The sequence below is a fragment of the Mus musculus genome, chromosome 6 (assembly GCF_000001635.26).
Source record: "Mus musculus strain C57BL/6J chromosome 6, GRCm38.p6 C57BL/6J".
In the NCBI taxonomy this organism is placed as follows: Eukaryota; Metazoa; Chordata; class Mammalia; order Rodentia; family Muridae; genus Mus; species Mus musculus.
In genome coordinates, this window is record NC_000072.6 from 117,885,559 (window position 1) to 117,899,336 (window position 13,778).

Genomic DNA, 13,778 nt, shown 5'->3' on the forward strand with positions numbered 1-13,778 from the left:
CGCTCCCTTTAAGCCAACCCACTTTAGCTCTGTTTGACTTACATTCCAAAAAAGCTTTCTTTCTTCTTTCCTTTTCTTTAATTTTCTGAGACAGCAAGTCTCTATGTAGTTAATACTAGCTATCCTGAAGTTTACTCGGTAGTCCAGGTTGGCCTTGAACTCATATCGACCCACCTTTGCCTCCTTAGTGCTGGGGACAAAAGCACGTGCCACCAGGCTCCTCTGTCGTTTTTTCAGACCATTTCATAAACTTCTTACACAGAATTGAGATAAAAATGAAATGAAGGCTTGAGGTTTCCAGTTTCCACTTCTGCAGAAATGGACTGAGAATCTGCAGCCTGATTAACCCTACGATCTGAAATGACTTTTTAAAGTGGGAAAAATATAAGAAGATTTTGTTTCAAAGATCCTAGATACCAGGCAACAAACAGTATTCCTTGGAGGCAGGAAGCAGATGAACTCACCCATGCCCCAAGTCAAGGCCTTGAAGAGCAAAAACACTGAGTGAGGCTTCTGGAGCTGCAGCCTGGACAACTCCCAACACAGATCTTAGACTTTAGAGCCCACATACTTGGATGGGAGACTTCCACAGCTCTGCAGTGCAGAAGCATCCCACAACTTGTGTTGGTAGTGGGTGCAGTAGCTCAAGCCTGTAGTCTCCGTCCTTGGAAGATACATAGAGATAGGGAATTCAGGAGCTCAGGGTCATCTATCATCAGCCTCAAAAGGGGGTCAAGGCCAACCACGGACATGAGAGCATTTTTTTTAAATTAATAGTAAAAAATTAAAACATCTCAGGGCATGGTGGTATACCCTTTTAATCCCAGCACTCAGGAGGCAGAGGCAGGTGGATTTCTGAATATGAGACCAGCCTGGTCTAGAGAATGAGTTCCAGTACAGCCAGGGATACAGAGAAAGATCCTGTCTTGAAAAACAACTGCTGGGCGGTGGTGGCACACGCCTTTAATCCCAGCACTTGGGAGGCAGAGGCAAGCAGATTTCTGAGTTCAAGGACAGCCTGGTCTACAAAGTGAGTTCCAGGACAGCCAGGGCTACACAGAGAAACCCTGTCTCGAAGAAAAAGGAAAGAAAGGAAGAAAGGAAGGACAGACAGACAACAGCTGCAACAAAAACCACAAACAAACAAAAAGCACCCCCCCCCCAAAAAAAAAATACCTCTACTATTGTGATAGTTTGTATATTCTTGGACCAGGGAGTGGCACCATTTGGAGTTGTGGCCTTGTTGGAATAGGTGTGACCTGGTTAGAGTAGGTGTGTCACTGGGTATGGGCATAAGATCCTCAACCTAGTTGCCTGGAAGTCAGTCTTCCACTATCAGCCTTTGGATGAAGAAGTAGAACTCTCAGCTCTGCCTGTGCCATGCCTGCCTGGATGCTGCCATGCTCCCACCTTGATGAACCTCTGATATACCCTCACTCAGGTCACAGCAGAGAATGTACTGAGCAGTACATAAGTTTATTAAAACCATGGCCCATTGGTGCAATAATTAGCCCAAGATGAAGCAATGTCATGAACCTGTCCAACAAATCCTATAAAGGTGATGAAGACCAAATAGATCATGCCATTTTCAAGGAACTTAATTATATCCCCCAAATAAAGCTGAAGATGTATAGGAATTTTTTTAATCCAGCATCCAATAAAAGATTATCAAAAAAAAGGAAAGAAACAAACAAACAAACAAAAAAAGAAATAACGAAAACGAAGAAAAAAAAAAAGGAAAATAAAAACAAAAAAAAAGATTATCAAACCAAGTGTGGTAGGGCTGGGGGCACAGTAATCCCAGCAGCAAGAGGCAGGGATAATGCCTTCAGGGACCACCTGGGCACAAACAAAACTTCATCTCAAACAAAGCTTACTAGTGGTTGGAGAGAGATGGCTTGATGGTTATGACCAGAGTTCAGATCCCAGGACCCATGTAACAAACTGGGTGTCCTAATCGTGCCTGTGGTACCAGCTCCCAATGGAGCAAAGACAGGAGGTCATTTGAGTTTACAAAAAAAGGGAGGGGGGAGTCACAGGTTCTGGTAAAGACCCTGATGCAAAGAACAAGTGGAGGGTGATAGAGAACACCCTCTTCTGGTCTCCACACAGACTAGAAGATCAAATGGTACACTCACACAGACAGACAGACAGACACATATAAACAGAGAGAGAATTTGTGTGAACATGAAGTGGTGTCTACACAGAAGGATGCATTTGTTGTTGTTGTTTTAAGACTGAGTTTCTTTGTGTAACCCTGGCTGTTCTGGCACTCACTCTGTAGATCCGGCTAGCCTTGAACTCATGAGATCTGCCTGCCTCTGCCTCTAGAGTGCTGGGATTGAAGGCATGGGCCACTAACTTCTGGCAACTGCAACTACAGCTGGAAATTTTGCCTTCCTTTTACTTTGGTGAGTGTGGAGGCAAGCTCTCATTACGTAGCCTAGCCAGCTCTCAAATTCACAATCCTCCTGCCTCAGCCTTCTCAATGCTGGGATTACATGTGTGTGGTTTCCCTTCACCTGAGTAGAAGTGGGAGGGAGGGAGGGAGCAGGTAGGGAGTTCTGTAAATGCGAGCCTGCCACAGTTGTCCTTCCCCTCTGCTGCAGACAGGAACAAGCAGGCAGGCAGCAGCAACTGCTGTTACTGTTAGGACAGTGTTACTTACCATCTCCATGCACTTTCCTTACCAGGACCCTTGACCCTTGGCAGATTAGGTCTTATCACTTCTCTGCTTTCTTGCCTTCTGTTTCCTTTAATTTTTTTTTTTAAAACTTCCTGCCTTGGTTTCTCTTAAATTGTTTAGTATTTCTTTAGTGGACAGACACCCTGTGCTGGCTCTGTCCACAAAACTCAGTGGTGATACCTCTCTGCTGGGACTGCAATCTGGAGCCAGGATGTGAGCCTCCGAGCCCAGTATCACTCAGGACCTAGAGGGCTTGGAGAAGGGCGGTGGGGTTCAGCATCACCTACCCACCATGGACACTGCTACGAGAGGCTCCCAGCTTCTTCAGCAATTCAATGGCAGTTGCCATGTCTCTCTGAGCTTGGAAACTTGGCACTGGTGACAAGCTGGGCTACCTGAGAGCCTAGCAGCAGACAGAGAGCAGACATCTGGGGAGAAGCACTGGGTCCTCTTTAGTCAGAAGCACTGGCTGCCCGTGATCCACTCTGGGAGCTGAGGAGGAGGCCCCGCTGAGCTTTGTAGAAACCCCAAACAGGTGGGAGAGCAGGCATGGGCTGTTGGGACAGCCTTTGAGGCCATCAGGATCTCTTCAGCTGTGAAGCAGGAACTTGGGCTCTCATTAGCTAGCTAATTGCCACCCCCAGCTCTCCTAAGCCTTCAGGCCACCACAGCTCCACTGCCTCCACTGTCCTTGCATATCAGCTCTTTTTTTGCCTCTTTCTTAGTGAGTGTTATCAGTTTAGCACAGGCTTCTGAAAAAGAGCAGAGAAAGACACCCCCCCAGGGGGGGGCTTTATCAGGCTTGCTGTTGTGACATCAGGGAGACACACAAAAGAATTTCTCTCAGGCAACTCACTGTATGCCACCCTGCATGCACACAATAGAAAAGATGAGGAGGCCAAAGAAATTAATGAGCCCAAATTACTGTATACAACAAACTTAGCAGGCCATGCATCCTGCCGCATGCCTGCAGTCCTGTCACTCAGGAGACAGAGGATAAGTACATTGCCTTCTAGGCAAGTCAGGGAAGCATTGGAAGATCCTGTCTCAAAAAGAAAGTATTCAATAAAGCATAACCAAGGGATTTTTGTTCTGGCCTAGAACTTGAGTTACAGGCACCTGACATGTTGCTGGGAATTGAGCTCAGGTCCTCTAAAGGAGCAGCGCAAGCTCTTAACTGCTGAGCCACCTCTCTGGGGCCCCCAGTGGACATTAAAGACAGAAAAGAACCTAGGAGGTGATGAGAAGTACAGAAAACGAGTTGCTCGTGTCCAAGGAAAGTGAGCTCTTGTCCGAAGAAGGTGAGTAATACATTAGGAGATGTCTCCTGAGGCTCAAATGCAGGTGGTCAGTCCATCTTGGCCACAAGTGCCTTTACCCGATGAGGCATCTTCCCACCTGCCCTGGAATTTTAAGATTTTTTTTTGGGGGGGGGGGGGCGCGGAGGGGCCTGGAGTAATGGCTCAGCGGTTAAGAGCACCAACTGCTCTTCCAAAGGTCCTGAGTTCAAATCCCAGCAACCACATGGTGGCTCACAACCATCCGTATTGAAATCTGATGCCCTCTTCTGGAGACAGCTACAGTGTAGTTACATATAATAAATAAATCTTTTTTTTAATAAATAAAGATTTTTTTTATGTGTCTCTGTGTGTATGTGCCTCAGGAGGCCAGAAAGGGCTACGAGATCCCCCTGGAGCTAGAGTTAGGGGTGTCTCATCAGTCCATGGTGGGTGCTAGAGATCTGTGCTCAGAGAGGTCAAGACCTCCTAATCATGGAGCTCTCTCTCCAGCGCCAGGGTTTGGTCTGTGAGGACAAGAGTCTCACTATGTAGCTTAGGTTGGCCTCAAGCTCTTTATGTAGCCCAGGATGGACAGGAACTCCAGATCCTCCCACAGGAGCCTCTGGAGTGCTCTAAGTCCTGGTGTGCACCATTATACCTCGCTTAGAAATAAAACATAGCAAAAGAAAGTTCAAAGATTTGAAAGCATCCCCTCAGGAGGAAGAAAGGAAAAGCTGGAGGAGGTTCAGGATCCCCACTTTCCGTTCCCTGAACCCACGAGGTGGCTCACAACCATCCATCCATAACTCCAGTTCCAGAGGATCTGACAACCCCTTCTAACCTCGTCAGGCACTAGCCACCACGTGTGCCTATATGTAACATGCAGGCAAAAACATTCACACAATAAAGAAATCTCTGGGGCAGAGGGAGGATGACAAGGTGGGTGTGTCAGTTGGTTTTTTTGGTTTTTTTGTTGAAACGGGGTTTCCCCATGTGCTCCTGGCTGTCTTTGACTTCACTATGTACATTAGTCTGGCCTCCAACTCAAAAACACGGGTGTGTCTCTGCCTCCCCAGTGCTGGAACTAAGGGCATGGGCCTCCATGCCTGGCCAAGAGGACAAGTTTGGTTTTTTTTTTTTTGTTTTGTTTTGTTTTTTTGTTTGTTTGCTTGTTTTTGGTTTTTGTTTGTTTGTTTGTTTGTTTTTTTTTTTGAGACAGGGTTTCTCTGTATAGCCCTGGCTGCCCTGGAACTCACTCTGTAGCCCAGGCTGGCTTCAAACTCAGAAATCCACCTGCCTCTGCCTCCCAAGTGCTGGGATTAAAGGCGTGTACCACCACCGCCCGGCGGAGGACACGTTTTTTAACAGCCTTATGCAAAATTGTATTGCCTAAAACAGAATATGGCCAATAACAACAACAAAAACCTATAGGGATGGCTCACTAGGAACACCACTTTGCTGTGCAAACCAGAGGACCTGTGTTCCACTCCCAGGTACCCCTTTAGAAGCTGTGCATGGTTCTACAGCTTTGGGAACAGTGCGGAGCTGATCCCTGGAGCACATTGGCCAGCCAGCCGCGATAAACTGCAAGATTCAAGTTCTTTGAGACCTGGTCTCAAGGGAGTAAGGTAGAACTAGAGCACCCAACATTCTCCCGGGGCCACCCTCCTAGGAGCAGCTGTGCACACCACCGCGAACCTATAAAGACCTTGCTCCCACTACTGTTTAATACCCCTGAAGGTATCCTGGGGGATAAGTGCAGCCGCCTCGCCCTCCAAGCCCTTACACGGCCGCAGGTCTCTGGCCATAGCACATCTACTAGACTTCCACGGGATAGGTTTCTCCTAGCTTCCCTCCTCTCCTCTCTCCAGGGCAAACACACCATTGTCTCTCTGGGGCCAATTACCTCTCCCTCTGCCAGGACTCGGCGGGACTACAAATCCCACGTCTGCGGTCCAGCACCCCATGTGCAGAGTTCTCAGCCCACGCGGTTGGTGGCCCTCATCTCGGGCTCTTTGTCTCCATGTTCCTAGTCACACCCGGAACCTCGCTAGCTCAGAGCACCTAGAGGAGGAACTTGGCAGTTATAGCCAGGGAGATTGAGACTTGTTTACTGTCACCGTGGAAACCCCCAGGAGCCGGCTCCTGTGGGGCCTGGTCCACAATTCCTATGTGTGCAGAGCCTGGGGAAGCTCTGTGACGCCCAGCTCTCTTCCTCTGCTCAGCCCACCCCCTGGCAGGAGGATCAGAACTTGTAGGTTGGCCATCGTAGCCAATAAGTCTCTGTCTCTTAGAGAAGTAAATAAAATCAGGAGACTCACAGGTGGAGAAGGCACTTAGTATTTGAGTTTAATCAGCACCCAAACGATAATACTTAGAAAGACATAAAAACAAGGCCTCAGGATTGCAAAATCTGGCCTCTGTTGAACTTGGATTGCAGCTGAGGCTGGCCTTTTTGTGTCTGAGGCTGGCCTTGAGTTTGAAGTTGGTTTGAACTTGAAGTGTTTCTGAAAATACAGCCAGATGTAGTGCACTCCTCTAATCCCAGCCCTTTGACTTCAGAGGTGGGAAGACCAGGAGTACAAAGCCACCCTCTGCTACTTAATGAGTTTAAGGCCCAGATTACAGACTATCTGAAACCTAAGACCCTGTTTCAAACAACGAAAGTAAAAATAAAGAAAGAAGAAAATATAATATCGGGCTCATCTCTCAACTTGGCAGGAAGTCTCGAAACCCAATGACAGAACAACCTAATCTCTTTGTGTTCTTTGCCATTTAGTTTTCAAAGTGTTTGCTGGGAGTCGAATTTATTTTTCTCTAGGGACTTTTTTTTTTTTTTTTTTTTAAAGACTGGCCTGAACAGCTCATTTTCCCATATAATCCAGGAACACCTGCCCTGGGCACCACCCACAGTGGGCTGGGCCCTCCCACATCCATCAATAGTCAAGAAAATGCCTGCTCTCCGAAATGCTGGCAGGCCAATCTGATGAAGGCAGTTCCTCAGTGGAGATCCCCTCTTCCCAAGGGACTCTAGCTTGCTTGAAGTAAACAACAATGAACCAGGGCAGATGGGTTTTGAATCAAGGTCTGGCTCCGTGGCCCCTGCTAGCCTAGAGCTCACTGTATAGTGTAGGCTGGCTTTAGCCTTGAATTTTACTCTACTCGGCCTCCTGAGTATGAGATAAGTGAAACCAGCTTAGCTGACACATTTGTTTTCTGTTGTGATTGCTTGGTTTGGTTTGTCTTTGTGTGTTCCTGAGAGAGAGTCTCTGTTATGTAGCTTGGTTGTCCTGGAACCTTCCTATGTAGACCAGGCTGGCCTCCGACTCAGAGAGATCCTCGTGCCTCTCTGCCTGTGGACTTCTGCATATGCCATCACACCCAATCTTATTTTCTGGAGATTTTCTTTTTTTGTGTTGTGATAGACCCCAGGGCCCTGCACATGCTCAGGTGAGTGCTCTAGTGTTGAGCTAAATCTTTAAAAGTAAATGAGGAGGGGCTGCAGAGACCTCGCAGCAGCTAAGAGCACTGGCTGTTCTTCCAGAGGACTGGGGCTCAATTCCTAACACCCACATGTTGGCTCACATGTAACCTGTAACTTCAGTTCCAGGGGATCTAATGTGCTCTTCTGGTCTCCCAAGGCACCAGGCATACACGTGGTATGCAAACATACATGTAGGCAAAATGCTTATACTTATTAAATAAAAATAAATCTTTTCAAAGGAAAAAAAATGACTGTATAGGAAAAAAACATTCCCTTAGCCATTAGGGAAATGTAAACCAAACAGAGCAAGTCAGTATGTCTGTCACTGTGCTGGTGAGTCTTATGTCACTCTGACACAAGCTGGAGTCATCTGAAAGGAGGGAATCTCAACTGAGAAAAAGGCCTCCATAAGATCCAGCTGTAAGGCATTTTCTTAATTAATTATTGATTAGAGGTGGTGCCATCCCTTGGCTGGTGATCCTGGGTTCTTTAAGAAAGCACACTGAACAAGCCATGAGGAGCAAGCCAGTAAGCAGCATTCCTCTACGGCACCTGCATCAGCTCTGCCTCCAGGTTCCTGCCCTTCTTGTTCTTCTCCTATTGTCCTTTGATGATGAACAGTGCTGTGAAAGCAGAAGTCAAACAAACCCTTTCCTCTCCATCAGGTTTTGGTCATAGTGTTTCATCACAGCAATAGTAACCCTAAGACAGTTATCAAGAAAAACAACAAATGTAGCCGTGTTGGTGGGAATGTAAGTTAGTTCATTTACTATGGAAATCAGTATAGGGGTCCCTGAAAAACTAACTTTATGCCCCAGCTACATAATTGCTGAGAATAATTGCTGAAACCCTCATGGCTTGGGTCCTGGATCCCTCACTAGGGATGGCCAGGTAATGACCTTCAGCTCAAGGGGAGGAGTTAGGGAGTCTCCGTGCCAGGTCTCTGTAGGCTGGCTTCCTGCAAGTTTGTGGACATGTTGGTCAGTCCCTGGAGCTTGGACCCAGGAAGAATTCAGCCATGGAAACAGGGCTTCTGCCAAATATACCCAGGACCAAGGAAAGCCAATGTCCCAGTAGAAATGGTGAGTTGACACTTCATATTTTGTTTTTCATTGCTTCGTCCCTCTGAGCTGCATCCAAGAAGGCATTTCCACTTTCCCATGGGTTTCAGGCATTGGTCTACATTGTGGCTGTGCCCGTGTCTATGGTGCATACACTCAGGACTCAGGACTTCAGTCACTGAGGACTTCCTATGTTCCCTACACATAGTAAACCCAAAAAGCACGAAAGTTGGCATACAACACAGATTCCTGCACATCTATGTTATTGTGAGTTAATTCTCAGTAGCCGAATCATCTTAGATGCCCATCAGTTGGGGACTAGATAAGGAAGCAGTAACAGTTACACACACACACACACACCATTATTTTATTAGAAATAAAGAAGGACTGGGCCTGGGGAGATGGCTAGGTCAGTGAAGTGCCTGCCAAGCACTCAGGAGGACACAGAAGTAAACCAACAGTCAGCACCACACAAAAGCCAGGCATGGCAGAGCACATCTGTAACCCCAGAACTGTGCGGGGCAGAGACAACAGAGCCTGAGGCTTGGCCAGCCAGACTGCTCAGAGAGAATCTGTCTTTTAAACAAGGTGGAAGACAGCAGAAGACACCCAACACTGATCTCTGGCCTCCACACACACCCTCACATACTCCCAACACACACACACACACACACACACACACACACACACACACACACACGAATAGGAAAATAACAAAGACAAAACAGGAGAATCACTGAATGTCTTCAGTGTCAGAGTTTTAAAAGTCTAGAGGCACATGTAAAAAAGATGTTTTCCCAGTGTGCATCTCGGCAGAAAAAAAAAAATGCCATGATCACAAGAACTTAGCCATAGCTGGGCTATGGTGTGCATGTTTTTAATCCCAACACTCAGGTGGATTTCTGAGTTCAAGGCAAGCCTGGTTAACAGAGGGAGTTCCAAGCCGGGTGTGGTGGTGCATGCTTTTAATCCCAGCACTCGGGAGGCAGAGGCAGGTGAATTTCTGAGTTCGAGGCCAGCCTGGTCTACAGAGTTAGTTCCAGGACAGCCAGGGTTATACAGAGAAACTCTCTCTTGAAATTAAAGCAAAACAAAACATGGCTGGAGAGCCAGGCAGTGGTGGCACATGCCTTCAATCCCAGCACTTGGGAGGCAGAGGCAGGCAGATCTCTTAGTTTGAGGCCAGCCTGGTCTACAGAGTGAGTGCCAGGACAGCCAGGGCTACATAGTGGAACCCTGTCTCAAAAAACAAAACAAGGGCTAGAGAGATGGCTCAGTGGTTAAGAGCAGTGACTGCTCTTCCAGAGGTCCTGAGTTCAATTCCCAGCAACCACATGGTGGCTCACAACCATCTGTAATAAGATCTTCTGCACTCCTCTGCTGTGTCTGAAGACAGCTATAATGTACTCACATAAGTAAATAAATCTTAAAAAAAAAACAAAAAACAGGCTGGAGAAATGCCTCAGTGGTTATGTGCACTGACTGCTCTTCTAGAAGTCCTGAGTTTAATTCCCAGCAACCACATGGTGGCTCACAACCATCTGTAACTAGATATGATGTCCTCTTCTGGTGTGTCTGAAGACAGCGACAGTGTACTCAAATAGATAAAATAAATAAATCTTAAGACAAAACCAAAGCAAAACAAAACAACCCACAAGAATTTAGCCATGGAAACAGGGCTTCTGCCAAGTATGGCCAGGACCAAGGAAAGCCAACGACCCAGTGGAAATGGTGAGTTTCCACTTCCCATTCGTTTTTCATTGCTTTTACAGGTTTGACGGTGTTGTGTGGCTATTTTGTCCAAACTGAAACGTTCCCTAAGAGGAGGTTTTTAGGCTCTTGTACAAAATTTACTAGGCTCAAGAAAAAGAGGAGACAGAAAGTTAAAGATTCATAAGACCCTTCTGCCAAATGTCTATTAGCAAACAAATGCTAGGGAAGAGGCTTGCAGATGCTGCTGCCTGCAGCTCTAGAGAGGTTTTTGGTACCATGACTGCCATGGGTCACCCATGCTCTTGTGAGTGACTCCAGTATCCTTGCTGACTCATGGTGGGCTTGGGTGTAGTTGTGTCTTTAGCTTGTTGTCTGTGTTATATTTGGAGTGTACAGAAGTTCACATGGCTCCCAGAAAAGTCACCCAACACAGCACCTAAACAGAGGCTTGAGAGAACCAAACATGAATTAGAGTAGTTGCATGACCCCTACCAAGAATGACAAGGCACACTGCTAAGGCGGATCCCTCTGAGAACAGAGCATCTGGAGGGACAATCTTGTTATGGTTATCCCCCCTATAAGTTATAGGATGGCAAATATGTGGCCTTGCTCTGGGTGATAAAACAGTAAAACCAGGGCTTAGCTGAAGGCAGAAGTCCCAGGAAAGGCATGCAGGTGGCTGTTTTCCTTCACATAATATGTAGTGGAATGTCTCCTGGATGAATGGAGTCCTCCACATAAATGCAGGGATGCCCCCAATATTGCTGACTGAGTAAAGACTATATTATGGTCCCCAAAGTAGCACATATGGAACAAGATCCTAAGGAGAAAATGGCATTGGCTTTGTGGCCCTTGCTTCTGACAATAAAACAGGTAAAGCTGAGCTGATCAGAAACATCCCACCCACGTAAGAGGGAAACTACAGTGAGAAAAGCAACACTCAGATGTTGACTAACACACTGGCCTCTGATTGACAGAAAAAAAAAAAAAGGAAAAAGTAGATTGTGAAACAAAAGTTTCTGCTTGCCATTTTTTTCTTTCTGTTTTATTTATTTATTGGTTGGTTGGTTGAAATAGGATCCCTTTATGTAGCCCAGGCTGTCCTGGAACTTACTACATAAACAAGGCTAGCCTCAAACATACAGAGATCCACCTACCTCTGCCACCCACATCATCAGGAAGGGGAGGGGAAGATGGAATGAGAAGAGAGAGGAAAGGAGAGACATGCTTGGTCTCCTTTTAATCTTATTTTCAAGTCAAGTTGACTCCTGGTTGTATATGTGTGTGCCCTTGCTTTGAAGATCAGTAACAGACTGAAAATGGACACGAGTGGAAACTGTGTAAAGTGACCTTTCTGTAGTTGTTGTGTTTGTTTTTCGAGACAGGAGACAGGGTTTCTCTGTGTAGCCCTGGCTGTCCTGGAACTCACTCTGTAGACCAGGCTGGCCTCGAACTCAGAGATCTGCCTTGCCTGCCTCTGCTTCCCTGGTGCTGGGAAGATTTGCTTGTGTCTCCATGCCCAGCAAATCTAAATTTTCCATTGGCAATGTATTTACTATTTCTTTTTCTTTTTTAAAAATTTATTTATTTATTTATTATATGTAAGTACACTGTAGCTGTCTTCAGACACTCCAGAAGAGGGCATCAGCTTTCGTTACGGATGGTTGTGAGCCACCATGTGGTTGCTGGGATTTGAACTCTGCACCTTAGGAAGAGCACAGCCCCGTATTTACTATTTCTGTCGCTGGGATAAAACAACAGGACCAAAGGCAGCTTGGGAAGGAAGGGGTTTATTTGGCTCACACACCCTGGTTGCAGCGCTCACTGAGGGAAGTCAGGCAGGAACTGAGGCCAAAGCCTCTATGGAATGCTGCTCCCTAGCTTGCTCCCCTTGATGTGCTCAACTAACTTTCTTTCTTCCTTCCTTCCTTCCTCCCTCCGTCTCTCTCCCTCTCTCTCTTTCTTTCGTTTTTTGTTTGTTTGTTTTGTTTTTGAGACAGGGTTTCTATGTATAGCCCTGGCTGTCCTGGAACTCACTTTGTAGACTAGGCTGGCTTTGAACTCAGAAATCTGCCTGCTTCTGCCTCCTGAGTGCTGGGATTAAAGGTGTGAGCCACCATGCCCGGCTTGATTTTTTTTTTTTTTTTCCAACTTGCTTTCTTATACAACTACCAGCCCAGCTGTGGCAATTCCTGCAGAGTGCTAAGCCCTCCCATATCAATCATTAATCAAGAATATGTGCTACAGGCCAATCTGGTGAGGACATGTTCTCAGGTGAGGTTCCCTCTTCCCAAACGACTCTAGTTTATGTAGAGTTGGTTTAAAAAAAAGGGCAGGGGGGACCCAAATACTTTTCGATTCTTATGGGCATAATTAAACAGCGGAGTGGTTCTCAGCCTTTCTAACGGTGTGACCCTCTAAATCAGTTCCTCATGTTATGGTGAACCCCCTAACCATACAATTATTTCCCTTATTACTTTCAAAATTTTGTTACTGTTATGAATCGTAACGTAAATATTTATAGAAATTGAGGCTTGCCAAAGAGATCATGATCCACAGGTTGAGAACTGCTGGAATTAAGAGACACAAAATAATTCATGTAAACACGTCTATTCATGTTCTTCTTGCCTAAAACCTCTTAACACTATGTGATAGTATGCTCGCCTACCCCTACCCCGCAGACTGGAGAAAGGACTGTCTAACTACCTCAGAAGACCTTTCCCTTGATTGTAGGGAGGGGAAGGACAGGGATGCCTTCATGATTAAAACTTATGAGAAAACTTCATTTAGTTTGCAATAACATCTAGGACATTAGGTAGTTCATTCCCATGGGTCATAATAAATATATTCTGGGAACAAATAACATATTTTAAATTATATTTATTGTTGTTCATTATTCAGGGTGGTGCAGCTGCTGTGCTGGAGATGGGAAGGGCTTGCAAGGCGAGGGTTCTGCCACTGAGTTACACCTATACCACCTTGGGCTTGTCTTTTATTGTTCTATGAGTTAAGCTTTGTTTCTTCCTGTTTTTTTTGTCTGGTTTTCTTTTTTTCCCCCTTGAGATCTTTGTTTGTTTGTTTGTTTGTTTGTTTGCCAGGCTGTCCTCAAACTTGTGGTCCTGCTGTGTGGCCTCCTAACTAGCTAAAGTGATTTAGTTTTCTTCTCTTTTTGGTGCTTCAAGACAGGGTTTCTATATGTAGCCCTGGCTGTCCTGGAACTTGCTTTGTAGACTAGGCTGGAGCTGAACTCAGAGATCCACTTGCTTCTGCCTCCCAAGTGCTAGGATTAAAGGCAAGGACCACTACACCCAGCTTGATTTTAGTTTTGTATACTCTTATTGTTTTCTAAGAGTGCTTTTTGTATATGGAAGCATAGGTACACTGATGAGTCGCATGCATAAAGATAGCAACAGTCCATAGCTCATGGTCTTTGGTGATATTTCCCCAGGTTGGCAGAAGAGAGTGAGAACTTCTCAGAAGAATACCCTGCTCCCCAGACTCTGCTGGTAGCTAGGGGCGCTGTGTGTTTGCAAGGGCCACTGGAGACCTTTAAG